General features: G+C 53.6%; 1 pseudogene; it reads left to right on the top strand.

The window, feature by feature from the left end:
• Nucleotides 1-2,483: 2,483 nt before the first annotated feature.
• Nucleotides 2,484-24,521, top strand: LOC142461576 (solute carrier organic anion transporter family member 4A1 pseudogene; annotated as a pseudogene).
• The last annotated feature ends 500 nt before the right edge of the window (nt 24,522-25,021 follow it).

Genomic DNA, 25,021 nt, shown 5'->3' with positions numbered 1-25,021 from the left:
GGTGATTTTGAACAGCTGACCTAGGGTATAGCAGCCCAACATATAACCACCGTGCCACCAGGCTCCTACTGGGACATTAGCAGGATATGGTCCCACCCATCTGCAAGAGGGGGAGAAGGGGATTCGCTCTCACTCTCCTCCTCTGGTTGGTTGAATTTAAGATGGGCACCCTTTGTGTTTCTTGGGCCCAGGCGGTGCTGAACCTCGAGTTAGACCCTCGAGACGACTGACAGATACTGATTACTCTGGGAGAGGTCCTTGCTCAATGCCATTACAGTTTTTTGTTGTTGGCGGGGACCAAGCCTGTCCCGCCCGACTCACGACTACTGACCCCAAGACCAAGAGACCACAATGCTAGTCAGTCCTGCACGCCCCCACCCGATAGATATGGCTTGGGCCATTGTGATCTGTAAGGGTGACACAGGCCGGCTTTGGAAAGTGGACTGCCAGGTCTCTCCTTCCTAGTCTGGCTGAGTCAGGAAGCCCTGCTGAAAGCTATTCTGAATTGTAGCAACACACAAGCTGAGACCGAGGGGGTAGGGAACACAGGTGAGTTGTACTGGCCAGGAATCAAACCCTGGTCTCCCACGAGGAAGACGAGACTCCCGCCTCTGAGCCACCACTGGCTCTGGCTCAGCAGTGAGAGACCCCAGCAGAGGGTTGAGGTTTTCTGGTAGCAATACCCCAAGGCCCTTTCACTACTGCTTAAATCCACCAGCAAACATGGGCTGGGCTGTAGGGGCGTGGCTTATTGCTGGGGGTGTAAGGGCTACAAAGAAGAACAGCACACCTTTTCTAGCTCTGAAAGCCATCCCTGGGGACGGGGGAGGAGACCAGCGTGGGAAGGTCCCAGGGGTGGCTCAATGAGCTGCAAGGGGCGAGCTCCAGGCCCCCCGTCATTTCTGATCTCCCAGCGCTCATCTGGGAAATATCGTCATCAACGTGGACATACCAAGTTGATCACATCAGTGCTAACAATGTCCACAATGGTCTCTCTCCAGAAGGCTCTGCATTAAGGACAAGTGGGGGCGTGCAGAGGAGCCCCGGTGACATGGGGCTTCCTTGCTGGGCTTCCAACCAACCGCTGGGCAGTTTGAGCCAGAGGGAGACCGGCCTGGCCCCTGACCTTGGAAGGACTGACCCTGTGGGGCCGTGTGACCCTGTCACGTGGGCTGAGAGGAGCTGGAATCCAGTTGGCAACAATGGATTTGGCGCCTGCTCTCGTAAGGAGGAGTCAAATACCCCTGTTCTTTCAAGTTCAGATGGAAGGGGCTAGTGGTGATCTCCCCTCGCCCAATAAGATCTTGCTTCTGAAATTCTAGGATGCAGCAATCCCATCCCCCCCTCCCCCCGATGGCATTGAAAGGAGCCCTCGTGGCGTGGTGGTAACATGTGGGGCTGCGATCTGAAAGGCCAGCTGTAGCTCCTTGGGAGAAAGATGAGGCTTTCTACTCCCATGAAAAGTTCTAGTCTCAGAGACTCACAGGGGCGGTTCTACCTCATACGGTACCAGTATAGGGTAGTCTTGTAGGGTTGCCATGAGTCAGCATCGACTCAATGGCAGTGCGGTTGGTTTTGGGTTGAGATAGCATTTATAAGAAGCCCTGGGGGCTGAGCTGCCACCTGCTTGTCCACTGGCAGCTGCTCAGAAAGACGAGGCTGTTTGTTCCCATACAAATCAATACACTGTCTATGAGTCAGATCCATTAGAAAGTGGTGGGTTTGGTTTCCGTGGCATTTCTAACCATCTGCCATGCATGAAGAGGGCTGGTGGCATAGTGGGTTCCTGGGTGGGCTGCTAACCGTGGCAGCTACGTCATCTAGTGTCAATTTGCAAAGGGGTGGAGTCTAGCCTGTCAATCCAGTCTCAGCTTGCTGACCTCATTGGGAGGGGTGAAGGAGGTAAATAGCTCACTGAAGGCCAGATACACTCTCCCTGCGAGACATTCCTCCTGACATGACACGGGGCCAAGCTGATGAAGCCAGAGCCCTGGAGCCAGCTCAGAGATGCTTCCACCGCCACTGGATCCACAAGACTTTCCACCCACCTGCCTGTGGTCTTCTTGCATTCGGCATCATTGCATGGCTGTGTGAGTCTGAAGAAGAATTTATGGACTAGTATCGACATATGGAGTAATGTCAGACTTATGGACTTGATCTGGACTGGGCTGGGATGTTTTCTTAATGTACAAGTGCTCTTTGATCTAAAGCTGTTTCTTATACACATATATGTGTCTATGAATTTGTTTCTCTAGACTACCCGGACTAACTCACTAACCACAAGGTCGGCAGTTCAAACCCACCAGCGGTTCCATGGAAGAAAGAGAGGGCTTGCTGCTCCCGTGAAACTGGTAACCTTGGCAACCACAGAGGCGATTCCACTGTGTCCGACAGAGTTATAGGAGTCGGCATTGACTTGAGGGCAGCGAGTTTGGTGCTTGGGGCCTGGGCATGGTCAAGAAGGACCACAGAAAAACCGGGGCATGTGGGTTAGGGTGCTGGGCAAGAGTATTGAAATACCCCGGACTGCCGGGAGAACAAACATATCTGTCTCCGAAGTACAGCCAGACGGCTGCTCCCGCGCTCGCACGCGCTTCGGACATGAGATCAGGACAGACCGGTCCCTGGAGAAGGACGTCGTGCTGGGAAAGAAGAAAGCCCTCCACAAGACGCATTTGCACAGTGGCCGTGACAATGGGCTCCCATGGAACAGCGAGGGTGAGCATGGCTTGGGGTCAGGAAGCGGGTCGCTCTTTTGCTGTCAGGGTCACCATGAGCCACAGCTGCAGGGCGGAGCCCTCAGAGAGGGCTGCTGCTCCCTGAGAGATGCTCCTTAAGAAGGTCAGGTGACCTGTTTCCTGAGGACCCTCAGGGACATACACAGGGTCCTGGCAAGTCAGATGCAGCTTGATGGCTGCTGCCAGTCCTTCACATCACGAGTGCCCCACCTTCTCTGGAAGCCACCCGCGTCCACAGCTGACTCCTCTCCATGGTCTGCTCTGACTCACACGCTGCCATTGTTGTCCCCCTCTTAGACCCCATGGTCAGATAGAGGCCTGCTGGGACCCTCCAGACACCCGTGGGGTCTGGAATCGAACTCACCCCTGTGGTTCCACGGTCAAGCACCCACAGACGGGTTTCTAAGGGGAACAATGTTGCCGGGCACCTTAGACTCATCAGCCATGGGTGACCAAAGGGGCAGCCTGTATCTGAGGACAAAGTTCAGAAGGGTGGAAACAGGAAGGCCAGGGAAGAAGTGGGGTGAGAGACGCCCTGCTCCCACTCCCAGGGGATGGCTGTAAAAGACACGGAATGGGCGGTCCTGAATTGTTGAATGGAAAACCGGTGCCCTGCTGCCAATGGGCATCCAGTGCACAGCACAGAGTTACCTTCACCCATCCCTATAATCCCTCCGGAGGGCAGGCTTTCCCCTCAGGGGTCACTTTGAGCCACTGCTCAGCCTGGGCAGCTGCTGCCCGTGTGTGTGAAACGGCTCCCAGCTTGAACTGCATTTAGATGGTGCCTCTCCCCCCAGGCCCTAAACCAGGGGTCCTCAAACTTTTTAAACGGGGCCAGTTCACTGTCCCTCAGACCCGTTTGAGGGCCGGACTATAGTTTTTTTTAAAAAAACTATGAACAAATTCCTATGCACACTGCATATATCTTATTTTGAAGTAAAAGGGAGAAAAACACCTGGCGGGCCGAATAAATGTCCTCGGCGGGCCACGTGTGGCCCGCGGGCCATAGTTTGAGGGCCTAAATGCAGAAGGGAAAGCAGCGGACTTCATTCCAAAGGGGCCCCAATCCCTTGTGGGCAATGGGGCTTTGGTTTCTCCCCACTGGACAGTGAACCTGTGATTCTCTTTAACCCTAAATGGGGCTGAGAGAGTGGGACCTCAGCTCCCCACTCTCCCACTTGTCTTCCCTGAGAGGCCGGAAGAGCTCTCAGGATGTCCCCAGTCCCAGCCAGCGCCCCCAGAAGCAGGCCACGGGTGGCTGTGAACCTCCTTCCCTCCCTCTCACCGGTGGCCCTGAGCGAAGCCCGCTGACTCCTGTCCCCCCAGGCGGGTCGGAGAACTGCGTCCATTTGCAGGGTCCTCAGTGGCTGCTTTGTGGGCACTGCAGCGCCTCTGGGCCTCAAATGGCCCTTTTGTATGCCTGTAGCTGAGCGTGCCAATGTTTCCCTGCCCGGGGCCTCCAGGTCAGACCTGAAACAGAGAAGGGAAGGGAAGCAACAGTCACGGCTGGAAAGGTGCCGGCCCACGGGCGCCCCGATGTCTCAGTGGAGAGCTCTGCTCTGGGGCACCTGCAATGGCTGGCTTTGGGCTGTGAATCCCCAGACTTGTCTTTTGAGGTGCCTCTGGGTGCAGTCAGACCACCAGCCGTTCTGTTTGCAGTGGAGACTGATTACGTAGCTCCATGTCCACGGACTTCTGAACCACGGTTGGGTTTGATCCGGGATCTATGACCACCTGTGTCCTGGCCTCTCTCAGCCCGTTCCAGAGCATTTAGAGTTGGGATGGATTGAAATTTACATGCAGTGAAATACATATAGACAGGGATGTGGCTGGCTGCCGTCATGCCAGCTTTGGCTTGAAAGAGACCCATGCCATGAAGTCCAAGTGTCCCACCCCCACTCCCTGGGCTTCCCTGGCTGCCATCTATACAGGACAACCCGTCAGGGATTTCTCCCGAGGACCCATTGAGTGCGTTTGAACCACCAGCCTTTTGGAAGGCAGATAAGCACTTAATCATTGTGTCACCCGGGCTCCTTGGTTACAAGGGACATAAGGAAAGTACATCTGGGGAAAAACATTACTAGGACACTGGCCTTTCCTCCCCTAAGCTGACTAACCTCACAGCCTCCCTCACGGCCATCAAACCCACGCCGACCCACAGCGACCCTATAGGACAGGGTAGAAGTAGCCAGCCTCCTCTCTCTCCTGCAGAGCAGCTGGTGGTTTCGAACAGCTGACCTTGCAGTTAGCAGCGCAACACATAACCACGACACCACCCAGGATCCGTGAGTCCGCAGAGAGGTCTTAATAAGACCCAGAAACCCACTGGCAGATGAGAGGTGTTTTGTGTTTTTAATTTAAACAAAGCGTGCAGCAGTTAATGGGGAACAGAGAGAAACGAAAACAAAGGCGGTGCTTGAAAGGGTCTTTGGCCCTCGGCCACTGCGAGCAGAATGCCACTTCTCTTTGACATGGCATTCCCATTCGGAGCCCTTCTGTGTTTTATTGTATCACCAGTCCGTCCGAGCAGGTCTTGGCTCAGTGCTCTAGAGAATCTTAAGGCCTGAAACCGTCCACAGGTCCCATCGTGGGCCGGGAGGGTTTAGCTCAGTAAGGGAGAGGCGGTGGTGTGCTTTGACTGGATGCCTGCACACATTTGGTCGCTTTGATTGTGATACAAGGGGAGCACAATAGTCTGGTTTCAATTCCTTCCTTCCCCTGGTTTCTTCCCAGCAGCCACGGCACCCTGGACTCCGGCGCTGAGTTGCAGCAAGAGAGGTTTTTTTTTTCAATTTCAGTCCCAAGTACTACATACACACAGCCCGGGAAGGGTTCAGAGGAAACAGAACTTATCAAGAATCAATCACATTCTTCCCTTAAGAACGCATTGAGTGCCTCCGGCTGGTGTCACCGGAAGAGGAAGTCCCGCCACAGTGGCCCTGCGGGGCCAGGATGGCAAGCTGTCATTCCCGCCCCACCGCACATCCTTGGGAACACCCAAACCAGTTTATTTTACGAGCACGTAGATTCCGAGGTTTGACACCATCTCTTTAGGAATCACTTGTCTCACACTTTGGACACGGTGTCAGGAGAAAGCAGCCCCTGAAGAAGGACATCCTGCTTGGGAAGGCAGAGGGGCAGCACCAAAGAAAGTCCTGAGAGAAGGACTGACCCAGAAGGCTGCCAACCATGGGCTCGGGCTTAGGAAGAACTATGAAGGGCGCTGAGGCGGGAGCGGGCACAGTTTCATTCCGTTGTGCTCAGGGTTGCGGTGGGTCAGATCAGACTGAGGGCACCTCGCCACTACTCCACCCACACGGCTATGGGAGTGGCGGTGGCGGTGGACTGACGTCAGTTTGATTCTGACGTACAGCAACTCCGAGCAACAGAGCAGACCTGCCCCACAGGGCTCCAGGGCAGGCCTCTTTCTGAGATCAGGTGGCCAGCCCTCTCTCCCTGCAGCTGTTGGGCGAGCTTGTGTCGCCAGCCTCTGAGTTAGGAGTCCTGAGCTTAACCCTTGCTCCCCCTGAGTGGAAGCTCAAGTTGCTCTTCGGTTTGGGTCCTGGACAAGCTGTGGCTCCCCATCCCTTCTCACCGCCTGCCTCGTGCCCACGCTGCCTGTCTTACTTTGTGAGCTTATAAATTCTGAGGTCCGACACCATCTCTTTCGGGATAATTTCATCCTGTCGGTCATCCCTAACCTCCATCCATTGGTGGGATTTGAGACGTGCACTTTGGGTTCCTAGAGGCTAATTCCAGCCCTCAGTGTTCAAAACCCTATTGAGCTATTTGGGGAGTTCATCAAACCTCGAGGCCAGTCTCCACCTGTCCGTGCGCACAGAGCAGAGTTTCCCTCTTTACTGCTGGGGACACTCGGCGAGACAAAGATGCGCACAGTAAGCGGGTTGAAGAAGATAACGACAGCAAAGATGCAATTTTTGTTAAAAGAAAAAGCATGTGCTTACATTTTGGATAAGAAAAACAAAACCTGCGGATGTTATTAGGAAAAGACTAATCACCAGAGGGAGACATTTATGAGGATGGCTGTGCTGGGTGGCGTCTCAAGTGACAAGAAGCTACCCGTGGACCCCAGCTCTTGTCGACCCCACGAGTGTCGGAGTAGCCCTGGGCTTCGCTGGGTTTTCCATGGCTGTTTCTGCATTTTGTTTTGCTCTGGTTTTTGACGCCCACGCCTTCTCTCGGGGCTTCTGCGGCTGTGCCCGGGCTTGCAGGCTTCCCGTTAGCAGCCCAGTGTGTTGACTGCTTGCACCAAACGGGGGCTCTCTCTCTCCAGGACAGACCTGCTCCATTTATCCATTGAAAGCTTAGTGTCTTCTCACCCCTCTTCCTCCTGCCCCCCCGCCCCCTGAAGGCCACAGCCAGTGTCTGTATGAAAGGGACCAAAACTTCCCAGAGCGTCTAGCTGCTCAGAGCATGCTGAGGGTCTCCTGCCTCTGAGGCCAGGGTCTCTGTGACTATATTGGAGGGGACACGGAGGGCCCGCGGAGGCAGCCCCTTTCCTTCTTTATCTCGTTTGTCCTGTCGTAGATGTGAACCCCCAAACCATCGATCACCACAGCCTCAGTAAGAGTACCCGCTCGTTGGTTTCCACAAGGCATCTTACACCAGATGAGCCCTCACAACCGTTGCCCTGAAGTAATCTTTAAGCAATAACCTTTAAACCAAAAGTAGCCCCCAAGTCTTCCTGAAGACAGAGGGCCGTCAGATGGACTGGTAAGCGATGTCTGCCCTGAGCTGCATGGCATCAGATGGACAACAGCCGCTCAAAAGGTTCGATGGGAACTCTGGAGGACAGTGGACTCTGTGAAGGTGGCAGAGTCTGCTGAAGCATGGGAACGACAGCATGAGGTACAGGGTGTGCTGAGCAAACGCCACTGAATTGTCCCCGGAGGGATGTTTGAATCGCGGTGTGCTTTGCTGAGTCTAGGCCCAGCGGAAAATAAAATAAATCGTGGAACACACAGCTTGCCAGTCTCCAGCATTTACTATCACCACTCCGCAATGTTTTGTAATCGTTGGTCCCTAAATGGTGCCGAGAATCTGAACAGAGCATCTCAGGTCGAACACAGTCAAACCTGAGTTTTGAGGACACTGTGTGTGCACAGAACCACACTGCAGCCGTTTGCAGATCCAAGACCCCGAGAGAGGCAAAATTTGGACCCAATCCGACGGCCTCACCGGTACTGTCTCTTACATTAGCTCCTCACTGGATCCTTCTCTGACTCTTGTGTGCAAATAGGTCATTGGATAGAGGATGATCCCCTTTTGGTTTTTAATGTCTGAGTGCCAGGGGTGAAAGCTGCAGCCAATTTTACCCATTCTGGGTTGCGCACCCCCCCCGCCTATTTCTTTGTACCAGAAATGCACTGCTTTTTAAAAATGTTTATTCTTGGTGGCAACACATGCAACTCAAGCTATATCCACGCATGGTTTCCACATGTCCACGCATGGTTGGTTGGACTTGGTTCACTTTTTCTTTGTCCTTGGTCCAAGACCATCTGTGTTGGGATCCCGTTATGACTGCTTTTATCCATTCGTGTCTGTGCTGGACCACATAGGATGAACAAGGCAAGTCAACATCTATTGTTACTCTTTCCTTTCCAAGAAACAATTTAGCTGATTTAAATCCCATCAAAATACTTCAAAGAGGGAAGTGCTTCCAGGAATGGGCTCACCAACCCCCCCCCCTTGGTGGGGGCGGTGTGAGTTAGGGCAGGGGGACTTGGAATAATGCAGTCAACTCACCCTTGTGCTGGTGTGGGCGGGTGTGCTCCCACATGTGAAATGTATGAGCATTTAAAGTACCCTGACATGTAAACAGTGCTGCAAAGGACAGACTCCCCAATTTTAGCATCCAGGCAAGCCACACCTCCTTTATAAAGTTGTGACTGACTCGGCTCCAACAGCCAGGTAAGGAATGAGAATGTCAGCTTTCTCTTCAGGATCAGTGGAATTTAAGTAAGACAGAGCGCCTTGACAGACCCATTATATGAAGATCGTAGAGCATCATCTCTCAAAGATCATAAAGCACTCATATCCCCTTGGTGAAATCCAAATAAATGTAAGCGATTTCAGGCTTTGATCTCTGGCTTCGTGTTACTGGAGTGCTTCTTCAGCGACCTCACATTTAAGTTGACTCCTCTCAGACGGTAAGCCAGACAGAGACAGACTGTTGCATCTTTCTCCCACAGAGCAGTTGGTGGGTTTGAAGGGCTGACCTTTCAGTTAGCAGCCAACCTGTGTAACCACTGGGCCACGAGGGCCCCCTTTTAACAAACGCCTGCTATTGATGGCACAAGTGGTTAACTAGAGGCTGAGAACCAGGAGGTTGTAGGTTTGAGCCCATTAGCCGTGGAACACATGGTAGAATTCAGTTCTGTTCTGATACCTGGGGTGCCAGGTGTCAAAGTGGATCAGCAGCTAATGGTGCTTGTTAGAAAGCAGTGTTGATCATTCTCAAATGCTAGCCATGGGGCGAGGTCTCGGGAGAGGAGATGTATCTATATCTATAGTGATAGTTAGGTTTACTGTGCCAACCCGGCCAATAGGAACATGTGGGATTAATCAGGTCGCAGTTTTATTGGAGGACAAAGAGATAAATGGTTCTGCAAGGCCCGCCCCTCTCTCTGGCTCTCTGGTGATCGGAGCACACTGGAGTGTGAGTGCTGCTGCTTTAGCTAGTTCTCTGCCTCAACCTGTTTGCTACACTAGCTGTGGGCCAGACCAACCCATGGATCGTGTCACTAGAGCTTGAGGCTCCTTCGAGACCTGCTTCACTACGCTGCTGGTGTGTACATTGCTTGAGCTTGAGGTTGGTGTCCCCTTGCATTGCTTGCATGTGACATCCCTTCACTAAGCTCCCGAGCTACTGACTGTTGCTGACCCACCCTGCTGCCCGCTGCCTGCGGGCAGACTCTGCCTGCCTTCCTTCAGGGAGGACTCTGCTCTCTGCTTCCTTGACCTTGGACCCACCAGCCCAGGTGAGTTGAAGGACTTTCAGTATATTAACTGTTCCCCAGAAGTGAGTTGAACTGAACCCTCTGTACTGCTGTGTGGACTAATTAGCGGTTACATTCCTTCTCGCTGTATAAACCTGTCTACACACACACACATATAAAATCATAAGTGTCCTGGTATTGTTTCTCTGGAGAACTCTGACACACACGCACACGCACACACACACACACACACCCTCCAGTACTACAACAGCTAAGCTCTAGCAGAGTAACCAAAATGTCTATAGTTCAAACTCAATGGCTTCACTGGGAAGAACTCAGTGTACAGATGGCCACCCAGGCAGTCCTATGGGGCAGTTGTCCTCTGTCACACGATGTTGCTCTGATCCAAATTGTCCCGACAGTACCTTGTAACAACAGTGTATCCTGACCAATCCTGTGTGGGTCTTTTCACAGGGAGAAGAGTTCATTGGGGGACCAGTAAGCAGCTCTGGGATGAGTTAATTCAGAAACACCCCATCACATGAGCAGATTCAGACACGGTGTTCTTTTATATTTGTTGGTGCACAATCTACATAGCATACAAATGAAGAGTTCAATCATATCCAGAAGCGTTGTACAATCCATTTTTAGAACCCTTTATCTTCTTGTGCCCATTGCTATTGAGTACACTTGGTAGTTGGGTGTCGATTACGATATCTCTGCCAATATTCCCATCATGTGGAAGTTTAGTGAAAGATCTAAAGGATTTCTCCTTCCATGGGTCCCAATAGAAGTACAATGTGAACAAAGAAGACACGTTTCCTGGTGAGTCGGGCTTTGAAAATAGGCAAAGATGGCGAGCTTCGTCTTCCAGACTTTGTGCGTGCTGCCATGAGAAACCAGTCCCCGGAGAAGGACCTCGTGTCCGGTAGAGTAGAGGGGCAGCAGAGGCGAGGCAGGCCCTCCAGGAGACGGAGCGACACCATAGCTGCAGCACTGGGCCCAGGAATGGGAACAATTAAAGACACCTTAAGGCAGTGCGGGAGCTGCCAATGGAGAGTTTGGTGGTTTGAACCCACCACCTCGTCCTCAGAAAGACTGTAAAGATGACAGCCTGGAGAACCCAGCGGGGACCTCGGCTCTGACATGGATGGCCGTGCACTCGAATCTACTGGAAGGCATCTGCCAGCATGTTGGGTAGGTGTGGGGAATGACTGACTCGGGGATGAGGCAGACAGCAAGTGGTCTGTCCTCCTTCATTTTTGTTTTCTCCACGACGTGGACAGTCGGAGACCAGAGGGGTGTCCTCAGGGAAGGAAGCAGCATGATCAGGTGGCATTGGCAGGGATGGGCTTGTGTTTTGTGTGAATACATGGGGCACACGTGACCCGATGAGCACACTTCACCAGTCTTTAGAGCGGGCCTCTACGTCGTGCTCATGAAGACTTGAAGTAACTTGTCTGCACATGGATGAGCACATGTAAAGAAGCATTGCTACTGGGGATTCCTTACCGGCTGATTTCAATTCTTTGTTGGGATCCAGATGGAAATTTGCCGAGAAAATGTGGTTTCCACTCAGCAGCTCACACACAGCTTGTCTCAGGTCACTGCTCCCAACACTCACAGCACACCATCACTCCTTCCACTTCCTCTCTGTGTCTCCCTCTTCCACCCTTCTTTTCTAGCCCTTTCTGCTCCCCGGCCAATGCTGCCCTGCCGGCCCTGTGGGGCTGGTTGTCCCTAGAATTATGCAGCCATGCCCTGGTCTTGTTCTTCATCTAGGCCCGTCTACTGCTGGGAGGAGAATGGAGAGCCGGGAGTGAGCTCAGCCCCAGACCTGAAGGCTGATTGAGGATCGTAATGATTTCTATTCATCTGCAAGTCTGGTCATTTCTTAAAATGACTTAGATTTGCTCCACATTTTTTTCTCTATGTAGGGCCTTCAGACGTGATTCCTCTCAGAGTCTTTGGTAGTGGGAGATGGGCGCTGTCTAGTTCTCTGATTTCAATAGACACAAAGGGTGGTGTTGTTACTAGGTGCTGTCTAGTCCGCTCAGACTCACCTCCACCCTATCTACGCACAAGAGGAAACCCTGCCCACTCAGGCCAGGCACTGTCCTCCCAACTGCTGTGACGTCGGCGCCCATGGCTGTAGCCACCAAGTATGATGGCCCTTTCCAGGGGCTAGTCCCTCTTGATAACATGATGTCCAAAGTCTTGGGAAAAAGAGTCGCTGCCATCAAGTCAATTCCGACACACAGTGATCCTATAAGACAGGGCAGAACTGTCCCTGTGGGTTTCTGAGATCGGACCTCTTTATGGAAGTAGAAAGCCTTGCCTTTCTCCCACAGAGTGGCTCGAGGTTCTGAATGTTGACCTTGTGGCTAGCTGCCCAAAGTGTCGGCCACGTGAGGCTAAGCCTCACCATCCTGGCTTCTAAGGCGTGTTCTTCTGGCAGCCCACAGTACTTCCAGTCTCTCCACCAGCACCACGATTCCATGCGCTGATTCTTCTCTGGTCCAACGGCACGTGTGTGCGGGGCCACTGTAAAGATGATGGTTTGGGTTGGATGCCCCTTCGTCCTCAACATGCCACGCTGGCTCAGGAAGACGTTGAAAAGATCTGTGCAGAGTGTGCTCATTGCTGTTACGCTTCCATCTCTCCTAGGCAGCTCTTTAAAAGGGCCCAATGCCCGGGCGTCCATTGGACAGCCGCCCGCCATCCAGGACGCCTCTGGATGAATGAGAGGAGTAGGGCATTTGGGTCCCCGGGGGCTTCCTTCTCAGAGATTCTTCCAGTAGCCTCGCCCTTGGGCGCGCTCTCTTCTTATTCCGGCTGCTGAAGGAGTCCCGCGTGGATCAAGCTCCTCGGAAACAAGCAGTGAGAGAGAGCCAGGCATCCTCCCACCAGCAGGGCGTGCCCACACCTGCTGCACCACGGCACGGCCCTTCCCACCGTCCCAGGGAGAACCCATGCTCCTCCTCAGCCTCAACTCCAGCGTGTCCAGTAGCCATGCCGCCACGTGCTTCATGCGTGTCAGCGCAGGACTGTGCTGCGCAGGCATTCCCGTGGCTGATTTGTCACAAGTAGATCACCAGGACATTACTCAAGCCACCTCTGGGTGGGGTGGGGGTAGAACTCCCCGCCTTTCAGCAGGCAGGGGAGCACACTGAGAGCCTCCTCACGCCCCAGGATTCCCGGGGACGTTCCGAGTAGTCCCCAGTGAGCACGAGGAGGCTGACCTCCATGCCCGTGTGAGCCTGCACAGGGTGAGAGCCAATGGTCTGCTGTGTCAGACCCCGGAGCCTCGGTCTGGCTAACTAGAATTACATCGCGCTCCGTGGACTTACCGAGAAAATGTACCAGCAGAGCGCATTCCCTTCCAAAATTAGATTCACGGGGGAGTGAAGTCCAGGTGCAGTCTGTCCGGGAATTTCCACGGACGTCCACAGTTTCTTCCCGCCGGGAGATGGGATCAGGTGGAAGCTGTGCACCTTCCCTGGTTGAGACGTTGCGGTGTTGATGGGATTGCCGTGAGAGTCAGGGAGGGGCCGTCAGGTGAGAGAACTTGAGGACAAGAACTGTCCCATCTTGTTCTTCCTTATAGGGCCTTGGCCGACGTTTGACACGGACCCTACATCTTTGACTCTCCTTTCACCACGCACAGTGGCCAAGGACCCCAGAGGAAAACATGCCGCTCACATTCCGTGGGTGGGCTTCAAAGGAGCTAAGCTTTCCCAACTCAAGACAAAGGGCTCGGCTTGGAAACTAAAGCTGACGCCCGCATTCTCACTCATTAAAGGCAGCCGGTGAGTGTTAAGTGGTTTCATTTCACACCACGTGTGGGGGAGGCATGCCTGGGCTGCACGTGTGGAATTAAGTTAAATAAATGAACTCTTTAGGACCCGCAGTGTGGGCATCGGACTCCTATGGGAACCTGCAGAAATACCAAACAGAAAACTCTTTCTTTCCTTTCTGGAAAATGTACGCAGTAGGACGTACAGCTGGTCAAGAAGTTCTATAGGCACACGTCCGCGACACATGACCTTCAAGACGTGCACCTTTCTTCACCTCCTTTTCTCCACTGTTCCTCTCCCACGGACACCACCCCTGTCCCTACACGTCCCATCGAAAGTTCCAGTTGCTACCGTCAGGTTGAGCGCATAAAGTAGCTCTTCAGGAGAGCATAATGCGGAAGGCCAGCATTGGATGCCTCTCGGTGGAACAGCTGTGGTTTCCGGAGCATTTTGCACCAGGTACATTTGCATGCAGGTACAGATAGTGATGGGGGAGTGGTGGGATGCCGCCTTCCCTGGGGGAAGGCCAGGTTCAATTCCTGGCTTCCACAGCAGCCACCACCCATTTGTCAGTGGAGACCGTGTGTTGCTCTCCCGGTGGGCGGATTCCACAGGGGTTTCCACACCAACGTGGATTACTCTGAGAGTCAGTGTCTCGAGCACACACAAAAAGCTAAGTCTAGAGACATTTTATGAGGCTGAATGCACATGTCCATTCTCCGAGGGTGCACGCTTACACTTCAAATTCAATCTCAGTCACCCATTCGGGCAATACATCACAGGTAGCTTACCTGCCCAGTGGACAGCTGGAGCAACCTGGAGTCCTTTCGCTGTCAAAGAGGCTCTGAAACTCGTCCACCACTTGGAGGGTTTTTATACATTGAAATACAAAATTCTGCTTACGTCACTATGGCGTCAGCTTGTGCGTTCTGCCCTTTGTGAGATATTTACTTGCACAAACGTGACTCAGCAATGCTAAGTAACATTTCTTTGACAAAATGGAGTTTCTCTTGCTTGTGTCAAGTCAGCAAGTGGAAACCCTGTGGATTGCACAGGTGCTGGGCAGCACGGAAGACTGGGTCTTTGTGTCAGTTCGGGTGGACTAGAGAAACAAATCCAGAGACCCTCATCTGTGGATAAGAACGAGCTTTGTATACGAGAGCAACTGAATATTGAGCAAACATCCCAGCCCAGATCAAGCCCATAAGTATGATATTAGCCCATATGTTTGATGCCAATCTATAAAGTCCTCTTCAGACTCATGCAACACATGCAATGATGCCGAATGCAGGAAGCTCACAGGCCAGTGGGTGGAAAATCTTGTGGATTCAGTGGTGGTGGGAGCATCTCAGCACTGGCAGGGGTCTCCATGTGGCTTCTCCAGCTCCAGGGCTCTAGGGCAGCTCCATGTGTCTTGTCAGTAGGAATGCCTTACATGGAGTGAGCATGTATCTACCTCCAACGAGCTATTTATCTCCTTAGTGCCTCCAAATGAGGTCATCAAGCTGTGACTTGATTGACAGGCTAAACTCCACCCCTTCACTCCTAAGTCTCAAATTGACAACAGATGATGTAACTACCACAGTAGTGTTGTCGGCCTTTGTGTTTGGTATCGCTCAGTTGGAAGTAGACTTCATGAAAGTCAACAACAACATCCATCATGGTCCCAGGAAGGGATGGGTCAGGTGAGGTAGCCCCTTTACTTGCCACTGGACTTATAATAAGTTATTTTTGAGGATTGGTTCTGAGACAAGCTAATACACTTGATAATGCCCTCAAGTCGATGGAAAACAAAACCACTCTACCAGGCAGTCTCTCTTTCAGGAGGCAGCTAGCTCATAGTAGTAACTCAGTGAAGCTTCCCACACCCTCTTCGATATTATGAATTGTTCACATAAAAGCAGTGGAATCATCTATGTGAGTCTGATGTTGATTGCAAGTTTTCTGAAAAAAGACGCAAATAGATTTTGCTGAACATGGTTCTGTTTTTACTCCTACGTGTAAACGAAGAACCCCAGGAACATCCCTGCTCCCTTCTTCCTGTGCTTCCACCTCCCTGCTTCCCAGCCGCTGGGGTGGCCACCTCCCTGCTTCCCAGCCGCTGGGGTGGCCTCCCTTGTTGGTTTGGGTTCCTTTAGATAAGTGGCTTTAGGCTCCTCCTTCCAACCAACCCGCTCCGCTCTTCCACCCAAGGAGCTCAGCAGTGTACAGAACAGGAGCCGGTGGGACAGACATCTCAACCACTAACAGAGGAGGGAGGCTTTGGCTAGATTATAACAGGTGTTGCTGTCAGATGCCACCTGTGGGTCATATGCCCTGTCCCACCCTGTCCTCACAACCAGCCCCTGCTGTGCTTGAGCTCAATGTCACAGCTACGACATTGACCCAGCTCCTGGGGGGAGGTGGCGGGGGGACTCTGTCCTTGGCCAAGCATGGTGTCCTTCTCTAGGGACTGGTCTCTCCTGATGATTTGGCTAAAGTATTTGCAACAGAGCATCACCATTCTTCCTTCCAAGGAATCTGTCAGCTACAATTCTTCCATGACAGGTGTTGGTTCTTCTGGATGTCTGTGACCACTCAGCACTTCCACCAACGCCATCGCTCAAAGGCTGCGCTTCTTCTCCCTTCCTCCTCCGGCGCGGTCCAGCTTCCTCCCTGCATGGTGTGGGGCCATGGAAGTCACCACGGCTTGGGTTGGGCACTTTTGCCCGCCAGGCGGCACGGCCATAGTTCTGTTCTTTCCCGGGTCACAGATGATAAACGCTGCCCGTGAGCAGGTTATTCTTGTTTGCCGCGATAGGAATACTGGATTGCTAGCTCTCTACAATGCATGTTTGGGGGAGCCCACGCCCGTCACAGAGGCACGGGGGTGGCGAAGCTATGGTGCGGGCTCCCCAGGTAGTCTTCCCTGCAGGACTTGCTTCCTGCACCTGTGGCAGACCCCACAGAGTGGCTGTCACATTTCAAAGCATGTGTGAGAAAGGTGCATGGCAGCTGTCTGCATGCAAAGTGCCCAGATCCCAGAATCAATGACAATCCGGATTGTCATCACAGCCCGAGCCTTTGCCTTTGGAGAGAGAGCTAAGTGCCCAGCAGACTGTCACCATCCCCAGACAACCTGTCCCGCTGACCCCCAGGCCTGGGCACTGCTGGTTCATGAAGACCTTGTTTGGTCCTAAACTCTGCCATCCTTTCAGGCCATGGAATTCGGCTTGCCCCTCGCTGCGGCACCATGCACAGCCACGGGCTACAGCGTCTGGGCTGGAACTAGCGCTCTTGACACTGTGTGTGAAATAGGTCGTGGTGGTTAGAAGGAGGGAGGCCCGGACTGGGAGTCTCCCTGGGAGTGCTTGCAATGGCTCTCGGGGGCTGTCGTGCCTGGGTTAGCAAACCAGGTTTTCAGTGCTTTCTGCGTTGCCCCCGTGATGTCTGACTCGGGTCTGAGGAAAGGAAAGGACCGTCACTCAGGATTTGCTCAGAGTCCTCTTCCCATGGAAGTGTCAGTATAAGCCATTTTGCTTGGTAGTGCGTGACTCTGTTTCCAAATGGATTGGCCTAAGTAGGACACTTGACCACAGAAAGAAATCCATCTACCGACCTGTGGCCCAAAGGCTGGACACCACGGCAGATCTGCCCAAGTGGAGCCTTCCTCACTGGACAGTGGCGGCCAACCCACCACTCCCGCTCTCTCCGGCAGTCCGCGTGTGGAAGCAGGAAGGAGAGGCCGAAGGGTTGCTTAACGTACAGATGAATATGCACGGGCATTTTCTGGCTTCTCCAGAGCTTCTGTCACAGAGATTTCACAGGCGACTGCTCTGTTCTCTCAGAGGAAGGAGGCTGGAAGCTCAGGGTTCTCTTTCTCTTAGCTTTGGGGAAGATCCGTGTCTCCTTCTAAGATCTCTTGGTCCCACATCTCTTGCAGATAGATCTTCATGTGTCTTGGCACCAATCTCCTCCAGGGTCTAGGAGGTTCTCAGTGTGGAGACCTTGGGTCCAAAAGACACAAGCAGCCGAACCTACTGACTTCACTTTCCTCTTTTGTATAACCGGGCACCACCCGCCTCCCAAGCGTGCAATAGCATATGGAAAGCAGCAGTGTCCGGCACATGGCAGATTTGAGGACTAAAGGTCATCAAGATCATAAACACAGAGGAACGACGTTCCATCAAGGACCCCCAGTGGCACTGTGGTGGTGATGAGTTGAGCCGTGACACGCAAGGTTGCCAGTTCAAAACTGCCAACAGCTCCTTGGGAGAAAGATGAGGCTTTCTACTCCAGAAACTCACAGGAACTGTTCTCCTCTGTCCTGCAGGGTCGGTGCGAGCCAGCGTTGACTCAATGGCAGTGAGTTTGGGTTTATGTTCAATCTCCAGGGGTCCTGGTGGAGCACTGGTGAAGGGCTCACCTGTTAACAGGAAGACCAAGTTGGCATCCTCTGGCTGCTTGGCATGAGAGAGACATGGTGCCCCCTGATCTCTGCCTACTTGTTCAAGAGCATAACTGTGTCGAATCTTGACGGAGGCACGGGTTTACAACAGACGGGCTAGTTACCTCACATCACAGAGCGGAGGACAGTTCTCCAGCATGGAGAACCGCGGGTGGCCAGGTTGACACAACTGAGAGTTGACAGCAGATATGCGGTTGTTGTTGCTCCTCCTCATTGAACTGCTTTAATGTGCAGAGGACTGCAAGGCCACCCCGCTCATGTCTCCTCCCAGCAACAGCCGTGTCTCAGTTTACCCTTGCAGCTGCCGTGCTGTCCATCTCACCTAAGGTCTCTCCTGCCTCCCTGCTGCTACTGCAGCAAGCATGGTGTTCCTGAAGTGACTGATGCCTACAGCTGATGTAGCCAAAGCCGGTGACTCCGCGGGTTTCTGTTGAGTAACTTCCAGAAGTGAATCACCAGGCTTTGGTTTCTCTCTCTTAGGTCTGGAACCTCAGCCTCAATGCATCCACCCCCAGAGGTCCCGCTGGCATTTAAAATCCCAGGGATGGCTTCAAGTATCCCAGCAACAGACAAGTCTCCATAGTATTTAAAAGAAGAAGGGAAGGACAGGGGGGTGGGGGGCTTGTGAACAGATAGCTAGCGGGGCAGGGGGGGAATAAAATAGGAGTGTCCTAGGCTAGAATAATCTGAGGGCCACAAAATGGGTTAGAGGGATAAGGACTGGGTCTGGAGATGGTCATGGTGGCAGCCAGCAGGGAGACGATGGGTGGTGACAGGCAGCAAGAGGTGCTGGCAGCGGGACCAGAGTCCTCCTCCAGGCACTGCGATGGGCTGTTCTCATTATTGTGAGCTGCTGCTGAGTCAGCTCTGACCCATGGTGCCTCTTTGGACCTCAGACTAACACACTGCCTCGTCCTGTGCCAGCCTCCCACTCTTGGCCATAGCGAATGCCATCGTCGGAGCCATGGTGTCAGCCCGCCCCATGGAGTTTCTTCCTCTTTGCCACTGACCCTCTGTTTGTCCTTCTCCGGAGACGGGTCACATCCCTAGTTCATGAAGGGACTGAACATCCTGAAAATAGCCTCTAGTCACCTCTTAGAACCCGAAGGGTTTGCTCCACGAGGCAAGTCTCCTGGCACATGGGCAGACTCTATTCCAGTGGTTCTCAACCTGTGGGTCACGACCCCTATGGGGGGGGTCAAACGACCCTCTCACAGGGGTCACCCGATTTGTAACAGCAGCAAAATGACAGTGATGAAGTAGCAATGAAAATAATTGTATGGTTGGGGTCACCCCCACATGAGGAGCTGCGTTAGAAGGTCGTGCATGGCATGAGGAAGGTGGGGAGTCACTGCTCTGCACCACTCACTCATCTCCTGACTTCCTAGGCAGAGGACGGGACAGGTTGGCCCCCAAGTTCACCGCAGTGGAAAGTGCCCTGAAGAGCGCCCTAGAAGGGAGATGAGGGTGCCGTCAGGTTGACGCCGCCTGGTCCTGCACTCATTCATAATTGCTGAGACCTCTGAGCCCCTTGCTGCAGCCGTTGTATCGATCCTCCCTGCTGCGGTCTTTCTCTCCTTCACAGACTCCCGGCTTCACCAAGCATCCGGGGCGATTCCCAAGAGGGCATTGGAACTTAATTGGGAGCTATTCCTAAGAGGGCATTGGAACTTAAGTCAGGCCTTCTGAGGGACGTTGAATGGGTTATGATGTTGTTGCAGTTGAATCCACCCCAACGCACAGCAACGTCACGTGAAGACAGAGTAGAGCTGCCTCCCTCTGATGTCCAGCTGCCAGGTCTTTCTCTCCTGGGGACCTGCAGGGTGGGAACTGCCAATCCTTCGGTTAGCCACCAAGAGCCTCACCGGTGCAACCGGCTTTCCTAAACCGTGGCAGTCGCCCACTGTAACTGTGCCCTTTTATGAGGTGTGGCCAATACTGGAGGACTTCAAGGAGCTTGTGAAACATTTTCCATCGCATTTTTATTCTGTTCTTGCACGAACCTTTGAAGCTCATTTTATAGATTGATAGATGGGTAGATAGAGATGTTATTGCCACTACAATAAAAAACAGAACATTGTCCTACCTCAGGACATGACTTCACCCTTCTGCTTCCCAGTCCCCCCTCCCCACTCTTGCCCCCTGACTACCAGGGACCTGCTTTCCATCACCAGAGTCTCTGGTGGGCAGCCTTCTGTCAGAGGGAGCTCCTTGCCACCAGGCTTCGGGGTTTGGATTTCCCACTTCTCACCATGATTCTGAGAGTCCTTTGTCGATTACGTAGGGCACATTTGTTCCTCCTCCTTTCAGAACCATTTCTACTGGGATCACGGAGAAGCCCATCTCTAACCACACCACCAGCAGGGAGTCAAATGCAGTGGCTGCAGCCTTGGGTTCATACCTGAGAACACGTGTGAGGATGTGCCAGATTGGGTGGTGTTTCGTGCTGTGTACACAGGGTCACTGTGGGTCAGAACACTATACAGCGCCTAACACCACCATCTGGGTAAATCCTGAGAGAGAAACCCATGATTACCAGTCAGAGCCAAACCAGGGCCTCAGTGCAGAATGGACAATCGGACCACCAATGGTGGCTACTCAGTTAAAGAAACCAAATGCTCACACTGCATCACGATACATGGAGGAAAAAATGAAGCTATCACGGACTTCACTTCACATGGCTCTCCAATCAGTGCGGTCTGGTGCAGCAGTCAGGAGATCAAACAGCACGCTCTATGGGCAGCTCTGCTGCACCAGACCGCTTGATGGTGCACTTTGAGGTGGCTGCTGTGGGTTGTAGACTGGATAGCACCTAACAGCTGGTGAAGTTCAAGTGGAAGCTGACTGAAATGGAAGGATGACCATGAATGGAAGGATGACCTTGAATGACCTGAAATGGAAGGAAGGATGGTGCTTCAAAAAGTTCATGGGAAAATGAAATGAAAAGATAATTGATTCCCCGCTCCCCCAAACCTTTTGAAGACCTCTCATATCCCAGCTGAATCTAGGGACCAGATTAAGGATGAATTTGACACCTTGAATGCCTATGACTAGCACTCACTCTACCCAAATAACCAGTTCTACAGAGTGTGTGATCAAGAACCGACAGTACTGGAGAAGGGACCCCAATGCACTGAAGACCGTGGCATAAACAAGGCCCTGGGTACTGATGAAACACCAATGGAGATATTGCCAAAATGCTGTAAAACTGGACGCTTCGCTCATTTACACCAAGAAATTTGGAAGCGATCTATCTGGTCAACTTTCAGGACTCAGAATTGACTTGACGGCAATGGCTGCTATGAATATGAAGTTGCATTGATTGATAGATTTTAACTATATATTGATAAAAGTTATCTTCCATTGTTTTTGTGAAAGTGCACGCCACGAATTGGATTCCCGGTTGACAACTTTATCTGAGTTGTTCAGCGGTGTTTGGTGTATTTTTCACAGATCCCCGTTCCCTGTAGGTTCTGGTTGCCTCATTCCTAGCACACTAGTTTCTCAGCCTTCTTCTCAGCTTCCAGTTGAAGTAACCATCGACCTTTTGGTCTCCGATAGGTGGGTCGTTAATGGAGCACTGCACTCATGGCGACAGTTATTTTGCTAAAACGGGACCACAGAATAGGTAACTACGTATGTCTATAGCTGGCCCTGTAGACTAGCTTCTTCTCGAAACTCGGGTTTCCTTATTTCCCTTCCAGCCTCACCGCACGCAGAGCCCGACATTCACGGCGCCAGCCCTCTGAGTTCTCACGTGAGCAAGGGTCCTGACCCTTTAAACCTGGGAGAGGAGTTTTGCGAGGTGTCTGATTGCATCTGAGGAATATCTTTCACGGTGTCCCCTCTCACGTATATTGAGTTTGGGACGTCAAACCTTCCTCCTATTTCTGGGATACATCCGGCTTTGTCCACACCCTTACCGCTTTTCCATTGACTCGGTTTTATTTGTATCTTGTAATGAAATCTCGCCTATGTGTTCATGATGACTAGTGATGCACGCTTGTAACTCCCCCTTGGCGTGCTGCTTTGGAATTTTCTACCAGAGTAACGGTGGTCTCACGAAATGAGCTAGAAATTGCTTCTTCCTGTTTTATGGAAGAACGGTTCTTCTTTTCGTGGCAGAGGATAGAGCCGCGCTTCTTACTTTCCCGAATGTTTGCAGAGCTCAGCCACGTAGGTCTGCTTTTCTCGATGGCGACCCTTTAAACCCTCACGCCAGCTTCCTTGACTGGACACAGGGTTCTCCGTGGGTGTGCACTGAGAGTTTGTGTCTTTCTAGGACTTTGCTGATGGCATCTAATCTGTAGATGGGTCAGTGCATGGTTTATGCTCGCGGTTCCCTTGCGAGTTTCAGTTCTGCAGGGTCTGTTGTGATGTCATTGCTGCTATTTGTCATTTGAGGCCACTCTGTTTCTTGATCCATCTGGCTGGAGGCTTATTCATTTTATTGATCTTTTCCAAGAATGAATTTTGTTTCATTTATTTTCTCCATTGTGTTTGCTTTTTATTTCATTGATGTCTAGGTTTACCCTTTTTGATATTCTTTTCGGCTTTCAGCCACTGGCATCAAGATGTCCCAGCACCCGACGGGGAACTAGCCTTTCACTTCTACGCCCCAGCTCACCTTCCCCAGCCTGGTCCCCGACGCCGGCTCCAACAACACGCCCCCCGGCCAGTGCCCACCCCTGAGCACACCGATGGGTGGCTGCCCGTTGGACCCCTGCTGCAGGCCCCCGTGCTGCCCAGGGACTGGGAAGCAAGGCCCGGCCGGCAAGGAGCATCGCGACCCCATGGAGCCCCCGGGTACTGCCTGCGGCTGGTGGGCGCTCACGCCCCAAGTGCCTGCAGCCCTTCAACACCGCGTGGGGCGTGCTGCTCTTCCTCAGCCTGGCCTCCTTCCTGCAGGGCATGACGGTCAACGGCTTCATCAACACGGTCATCACCTCCATCGAGCGCCCCTTTCGACCTGCACAGCTACCAGAGCGGCCTGGTGGCCAGGGCCTACGACATCGCCGCCTGCCTCTGCCTCACCTTTGTCAGCTACTTCGGCGGCTCGGGCCACAAGCCCCGCTGGCTGGGCTGGGGCGTGCTGCTCATGGGCCTGGGCTCCTTCATCTTCGCCCTGCCCCACTTCACCACGGGCTCTTACAGGGTGGAGGCTGCAGCGGCCGACGTGGCCACCTGCACGGGCATCCAGAGCGCAGCCTGCGTGCCTAGTGCCTTGGGCCTGTCCCGGTACCGGCTGGTCTTCATGCTGGGCCAGTTCCTGCATGGTGTCGGTGCCACACCGCTCTACATGCTGGGTGTCACCTACCTGGACGAGAACGTCCAGTCCAGCCACTCACCTGTCTATATAGCCATCTTCTACACGGCGGCCATCCTGGGCCCAGCGGCCAGCTACTTGGTGGGCGGTGCCCTGCTGAACATCTACACGGAGCCGGGGCAGTGGATGGAGCTGACCACGGAGAGCCCACGCTGGGTCGGCGCCTGGTGGATTGGCTCCTGGGGACGGGTGCTGCCGCCCTGTTCACCGCCATTCCAGTCCTCGGTTACCCGCGGCAGCTGCCAGGCACGCAGTGCTACGTGGTCGTGAGGACATCTGAAACCCACCAGCTCAAGGACAGCAGCCCCACGACCGAAGCTGGCTCTAAATTCGGGAAAACCATTCGAGACCTGCCTCTCTCCGTCTGGCAGCTCCTGAAGAACCCCACATTCACCCTGCTCTGCCTGGCTGGGGCCATGGAGGCCACGCTCATCGCTGGCATGTCCACCTTCGGTCCCAAGGTCCTCGAGTCCCAGCTCAGCCTCAGTGCCTCGGAGGCTGCCACCTTGTTTGGTTACTTGGTGGTGCCCGCAGGCGGAGGTGGTACCTTCCTGGGCGGCTTCTTGGTGAACAAGTTCAAGCTGCAAGGCTCAGGTGTTGTCAGGTTCTGCCTCTTCTGCTCCCTGATCAGCCTCCTGGCTGTCTTTGTCTTCGTCCTGCGCTGCCCCAACGTGCCCGTGGCCGGTGTGACCACCTCCTACCATGGGCACCCCTTAGCCGAAGGTCCCCCACAGCTGACGGCCCCCTGCAATGCCGCCTGTGGCTGCCGCCCTGAGCACTACAGCCCCGTGTGCGGCTCCGATGGGGTCCTTTACTACTCCCCTTGCTACGCCGGCTGCTTGGCCGAGGCCGCCGTGGACCCCGGCAGCCCGAAGGTGTGTGAGCAAGCAGCAGAGGTCGTTCGCCCTGGGCATCCAGTGGGTTGTTGTCCGGACTCTAGGCAGCATCCCGGGGCCAATTGCCTTCGGCTGGGTGATTGACAAGGCCTGCTTGCTGTGGCAGAAGCAGTGTGGCACCGAGGGAGCCTGCTTCATGTACCAGAATGCCGCCATGAGCCGCTACCTGCTCGCCACCGGCCTTCTGTACAAGGTTCTGGGCTTCCTCTGCTTCCTGGCTGCCTGCTGTCTCTACAGACCCCCACTGGGCACTCCCGACGCCCTCGACACGTCTCTGCCCAGCCAGTCCTCGGCCTCTGACAACCCCACAGACCCCCAAGATGATTCCTCCACCTTCCAGCACCAGAGCAGCGTCTGATGCCCGCCCTGGGCCCCAGACCTCTGCTGTCTCAGGGACGTTCTCCCGGCGGCGGCTGGGGGGGGGGGCGGAGCAGGGGGGAGGCAGGGAGTTGCCTGGCCCCAGCCTGGCCAGGGGCTCAACACCTCACACTGGTCGGGTGTTGAACCAAGAGCTTGAACCAAGAAGGCACTGAAGGGACTGAACTGAGGCCCTGCGCCCCTGTCCTGGGTGGGCTGCAGCCCCTGAGCACCCACTGTGTTTGACAACTTTAGGCAGTGCTGACACAGGACTCTCCATGGCGGGGGGGGGGGCCGGGGAGGGGGCACCCATTTCTTTTTGCTGCTTTGAATCGTGGGTGTCACCTGTGTGACCTGGTGTCCCCTCCGGGAACTCGGGAGCTCCCGGTATGGAAGAGGACCCCGGTCTGCTCCTGGACTCTGCTGGGCACAGCCTTTACTGTGAAGGACAAGCCAGTGGCTCCTGACAGCATTTGAAGCCCCGCTTCCCTGCACCCTGTG

Source organism: Tenrec ecaudatus, chromosome 11 (genome assembly GCF_050624435.1).
Source record: "Tenrec ecaudatus isolate mTenEca1 chromosome 11, mTenEca1.hap1, whole genome shotgun sequence".
Taxonomy (NCBI): domain Eukaryota; kingdom Metazoa; phylum Chordata; class Mammalia; order Afrosoricida; family Tenrecidae; genus Tenrec; species Tenrec ecaudatus.
The sequence above is the reverse complement of the archived record's forward strand: the minus strand, read 5'-3'. Positions and strand labels throughout refer to the sequence as shown.